The following is a 6038-nucleotide window of genomic DNA, read 5'->3' on the forward strand; positions in this document are numbered from 1 at the left end:
AAAAAAAAAAAAACCCACTGGAGACTCATAGCGACCCCACAGGGTTTCCAAGGCTATAAATCTCTACAAAGCAGAATGACACATCTTTCTCCCCCAGGGCTGCTGGTGGTTTTGAACTGCTGAACTTTCAGTTAACAGTCAATCACTTTAATCACTGTGCCACCAGGGCTCCTCTAATTTTTTATGAAAATCAGGCTGTTTGCACAGCCATGATAGAACTGAACTGGGCTGAAATAACTGGTTTATTATATTTGCTGTGGCCCTAGTGGAAACCCGGGTGGCATAGCGCTTAAGAGCTACCACTGCTAACCAAAATGTTCAGCAGTTCAAATCCACCAGACGCTCCTTGGAAACCCTGTGGGACCGAAATCGACTCTGCGGCAATGGGCTTAGATTTTTTTTTTTTTTTTGGCCTTAGTATATTGTTAAACACCACAGTGTTGTTGTTGTTAGGTGCTGTCCAGTCTGTTCTGACTCACAGCGACCCTACGTACAAAAGAACGAAACACTGCCCATTCCTGCACCATCCTCACAACTGTTGTTATGCTTGAGCCCATTGGTGCCGCCACTGTGGCAATCCATCTTACCCCACAGTATATGGAACAAATGGACCAGCTAAATCTAATTTACTTGTGATCATGGACGAGACCTTTGAGTATGATTTAAAAACACACATAGTTTACAAGTAAGGAGTAAGTAGGGAGTTGTAGTCCTTCTATGAAGTGCCTTGGTGGTCCAGTGCAGTGGTTAAGATCTTGGCTGCTAACCAAAAGGTTGGCAGTTAGAATCCACCATTGGCTCCTTGGAAACCCTATGAACCCTATGGGGCAGTTCTACTCTGTCCTATAGGGACACTATAAGTCAGAATCTACTCAATGGCAGAGTGTTTTGGTATTTGTCCTTCGATGGTTAAGGATATATGTGTCTGTTTTTCATGGTAAATTGCAATTCAAGATTTGGAACCGATTTATAAAGGGTGCCATATTTTCTCACAAATATGCTTGTGAGATTTAAAAAAAAAAAGGAGGATAAATACCCCCAAATGGAATAAGTAATGCTGAAAAGGAGAATATCTCATTTAGGGTTCCACAGCAAACAAAATTTCTGCGACTAATGAATTCTTTGCACAGATAATCTACGTGGAAACCCACATGCATGGACAGTCGGGGCCAGAAGCCCTGACTCAGTGCTTGCAGTTTTTAACCACTACCTTACTTCACAGTCCCCTGGCTTCTGTTTCTGAGGAAATGGCACATGAATGTAAACCATGAAAAATGCAGTCCTCGATTAGCAGAAAACAATTCTGTGAAAGGCAAGATGGTATAGAGGAAAGAGCTTTGCAGTTAGAAAAAAAGTGGTTATGTATCAAGAACAAATATTTTTCCTTTTTGGATTTCAGTTTTCTTATCATCAAAAAGTATATGAAGGTATACTTTTTGAGGTGGAAATAATAATGCTTAGCCATTAAGGTAGATCATGATAATGGTACTGATCATGGTAACGATGATGGTGATATTGATGATTGATAGTGATGATCTAAATTGTTCATGATGATGATATCTAACATTTATTTTCTGCTTGGCATGTGGCAGGCTTAGCATTAGATGCTCTCCACAACCTATGGAGTCTAGTGTAGTGGTACCAAAAAACAAACAAACAAAAAAAAACGAAACCTGTTGCTGTCAAGTCTCACTCATAGCAACCCTATAGAACAGAGCAGAATCGCTCCATGGGGTTTCCATGGAGAAGCTGGTGGATTTGAACTGTTGACTTTTTGGTTAGCAGCTGAGCTCTTAACCACTACACCGTCAGGGCTTGTGTAGTAATAAGAGCTTGAATTTTGACGGATTCTGGAGAGAGCAGAGCCCAAGTATTGGCTATGTAAATACTGTGTGCCCTTGGTTACTTTGTTCCTAAATCTCAGTTACTTTATCTGTAAAACGGAGCTAAATCACACCTTATTCTTAAAGATAAAATGGGAAAAAAGATCGAACGGCCTGCATTGGCTCCCTGCCTTCCTCCTCAATAAGGCATTTGAACACATGGAGCCAGTCCTCCCTCGATAAAGAAAAATTCTTAAACATAACATTGACTTGGACTTCTTCATGTGTGGGAAGAATTACTCACTCCTCCAAAATAAAAAGAACAGGGGCTCCTTACCTAGGAGGTGCTTGCTTTGGCATTCTTTTAAAAAGGGGGAGAGGTAAGAGCTTGTCTGGGCAGTCCCGGTGGCTGGTTCAGTGGTGGCAGCAGTGTAGCGTCTACGGCACAGGATTCCAGGCATTCACTGTCTAAACTTCCCACAGGAACTCTGAGGTCTGCTTTTCTTTTGCTCAGAAGATTGTATTGTTAAAGTGAATATTTGTGTAATCCATTTTTTTCATATGCCAGTGGCTGAGGAAGTGCACAATGAGTGAAACCAAGCACGGAACGTGTTACCAAGGAAAAATGGATAAATATTATTATTGATGAAGAAATGGATGGGAATGCAAGGACTGTAAGAGATACACATTCTTTCATACACACAAAATGAAACTTGAAATACTTAAGATAGAAAACTTGCAAGTTAACTCAAAAATGAACATGTGAAAAAAAAAAGTTTAGGTGGGGCAAATATTCATCCCCTGATTATAAAAGATGGAAAAAACAAAAGTGGTGCAAAATATTTTAACCACTAACTCTATTTAAAGAAAATATTAAATACAATAAAGAAATTATTCATTGAAATCTACTGCTGATCACATGAACATAAAAAGAACATTATCTATTTCAAAGGGCAGTAAAAAGTAAATGAAATCTGGGTTTTTAAAGCTGGCCCAGGTCAGCCTGACTTCCTTGTCCCCCATGGCATCTCTTGTGGAATGTGACCGTACTGAGTTTCTCACTTTCATTAAGTCCTTACCAGCACAGAGTGTCTCCAATATAACACTCTTATACAGTCTGATATTAATGCCCTGTTTGTTGAAAATGTTTATATTTTATTAGTTCCTAAGAAGAAATGTATTATAACCCCTAGTGACATTTTTTAATCAGAAAACAGATCATCACATATTTTTGAGAAGTGGGTATTTTTATAAAAACCCCCAAGCATTTGAGTTTTTACAAGACACAATACAAAACCAGGCAGGCAACTTTAAAACAATGACTAGTCGTGGAACAGACATAGGTAGAAGGTGAGGAAAACAGAATAACTTAGACTGTGAAAGCTAGGATTATTTAGAATCTGGAAAGCCGGCCAGGAGAACTTCTTTAGAGTAGTAGCAGGAAGGAATAAAGAAACCACAAAATAAATTATCAAAGAAGTCACTGAAGTTATTAGAGTTCTAAATTATTATTATTTTTTTTTTGCTTAGTGTGTAGCACTAGTGTGTAGCAGACCTATAACTGTAATTTAGAGGCAGAATTGACTCGATGGCAATGGGTTTTTGGTAAGCTTATTGCAGAAGTCTTGGTGGTATAGTGGTTAAGAGCCATGGCTTCCTGCCAAAAGGTCGGCAGTTCGAACCCACCAGGTGCTCCTTGGAAACACTATGGGGCAGTTCTACTCTGCCCTATAGGGTCACTATGAGTCTGAATCAACTTGACAGCAACGGGTTTGGTTTTTTGGTATTCTTATTGCCTCATCGACTTGACAGCAACAGGTTTTTTTGTTTGTTTTTTTAATTCATATTGCCTCATTTCAATTGCCCATTTGCACACTTTGTTTCTTCTATCAGGAATGCTCTCCTTGTCTGTACTCCCTAGAAAACTTCTCATTTCTTCAAGAGTCAGAACACTGTCACTTTCTCTGTTTTACATTTCCTGATTCTCACAGACAGATTTCTCATTCCGTGAGTTACACCCTCCATCTTTTTTTGTCACCACAACACTGTGTACACCTGTATGACAATCCTTAGCATGGTGAGTTAATGCATCTACTTACCCTGGCAGATCACTAGACACTTGAAGACGAGGACCTTATTTTTGTACCTTCAATGTCTTACTCTGTGCCTGTCATGACAGAGACATTCAATAAAAGTTTGAAAAAAGTCCATTTTTCAGACTTCTATAGAAATACATATGTATTTAAAATAAAAGATACTTGCTGTGTAAGCATGAACATGTTCTCATTGCAAAACATTCCAGTTATACAGAACTATATTAAACCTTGGGCAAATAGGTTGCAAAAGACCTCTTCAAAGTTTTAAAAAGCAAAGCTGTCACACTGATGACTAAGGGGTGCCTGACTCGAGCCATGGTGTTTTCAATTGGCTCATGTGTATGGAAAGTTGGACAATGGAAAAGGGAGACAGGATAATGATGCATTTGAATTGTGGTGTTGGCAAAAAAATCTTGAATATACCATGGACTGCTAGAACAAACAAATCAGTATTAGAAGAAATACAACCAGAATGTCCCTTAGAAGTGAGAGTGGCAAGACTTCAGCTCACTTACTCTAGATACATCATCAGGAAAGAACAATCACTAGAAAAGGAAATCATGTTTGGTAGAGGGTCAGTGGAAATGAAGGAAGCCCTTAATGAGATGGATTGACCCAACAGCCACAACAATGGGCTCAAACATACTAACAATTATAAAGACTGCACAGGACCAGGCAACATTTCATTCTGTTATACATAAGGTCATCGTAGACTCAACAACAACAAAAACAACAAATGCGAGCTCTATTAAGCAATGTTGCTGTTGTTATTTACTGTTTAGACCTTCAATAAAATTTTGTAATTTTCTTCATATAGGTCTTACATGTTACTTATTGGGTTTAAATTTAGGAATATTATATTTTCTAATTAATAGTGTTAATGTATAAAATACCACTGGTTATTATTGATTGATATCGTAACTGGGTGTGTTCCTGAACTCTTATTACTGTTAACTACTTATTACTGTTATCCAGATGATTTTCTTAGATTTTCAAGGGAAGCAATCATACTTTTTGCAAATAGTGACTTTCCAAGATTTATCCCTCAGTTTTTGACTTGTCTTAATGAATTGGCAAGGCCGACTTGTGGCAGTGGTCACAGACTCAAATGTCTATGGAGACAAATTAACATAAGTGAGTGCAGCAGGAGTAGTCAAGATGGGGAAAGCAGTGGAACTGTAGGGGATGCATGCCTGTCTAAGGGCATTAAACATGAGGTAAAGGGGCCAAGCAGAACAGATCCACAGCCCGTGTTTGGTCCAAGGAATGCCATTTTTTGGCTCCTGCTTTACATAGCCATCACATTAAATCAGTAGCTCTCAAATTGTGGTCTGGTGACTTGGCTCCTGGGGGTCTGCAAAATCCTTTCAAAGTCAAAATTATTTTCATAATAATACTAAGACATTATTTTTGCCTTTTTTAATGTGTTGACATTTACGCTGATGATGCAAAAACAATGGTGGGTAAAACTGTCAATTTTTTAGTACAAATCAAGGTGGTGGCACCAAATTGTATCAGTAGCCATTTTATTTGTCATTGCCATATACCCATAATAAAAATTAAAAAAAAAAAAAAAAAAGGTACACTTAAGAATATTCTTGATGAAGGCATAAAAAAAAAATTAATTTTATGGTCTCAACCCATCCGGAGCAAAGGACAATGAGGAACACCAAAGACACAAGGAAAATATGAGCCCAAGAGACTGAAAAGTCCATATAAGCCAGAGACTCCATCAGCCTGAGACCGGAAAAACTAGATGGTGCCCAGCTACCACCAATGACTGCCCTGACAGGGAACACAACAGAGAATCCCTGATGGAGCAGGATAAAAGTGGAATACAGGCCTCAAATTCTAGTAAAAAGATCAGACTTAATGGTCTAACTGAGATTGGAGAGATCCCAGAGGTCACGGGCCCCAGATTCTCTGTTAACCCAAAACTAAAACCATTCCCAAAGCCAACTCCTCAGACAAAGATTAGACTGGACTATAAGACATAAAATGATACTAGCGAGGAGCGTGCTTCTTAACTCAAGTAGACGCATGAGACTACATGAGCAGCTCTTGTCTCGAGGTGAGATGAGAAGGCACACAGGGACAGGAGCTGGTTGAACGGACACGG

This window comes from Loxodonta africana, chromosome 1 (assembly GCF_030014295.1).
Source record: "Loxodonta africana isolate mLoxAfr1 chromosome 1, mLoxAfr1.hap2, whole genome shotgun sequence".
NCBI classification, from domain to species: Eukaryota; Metazoa; Chordata; class Mammalia; order Proboscidea; family Elephantidae; genus Loxodonta; species Loxodonta africana.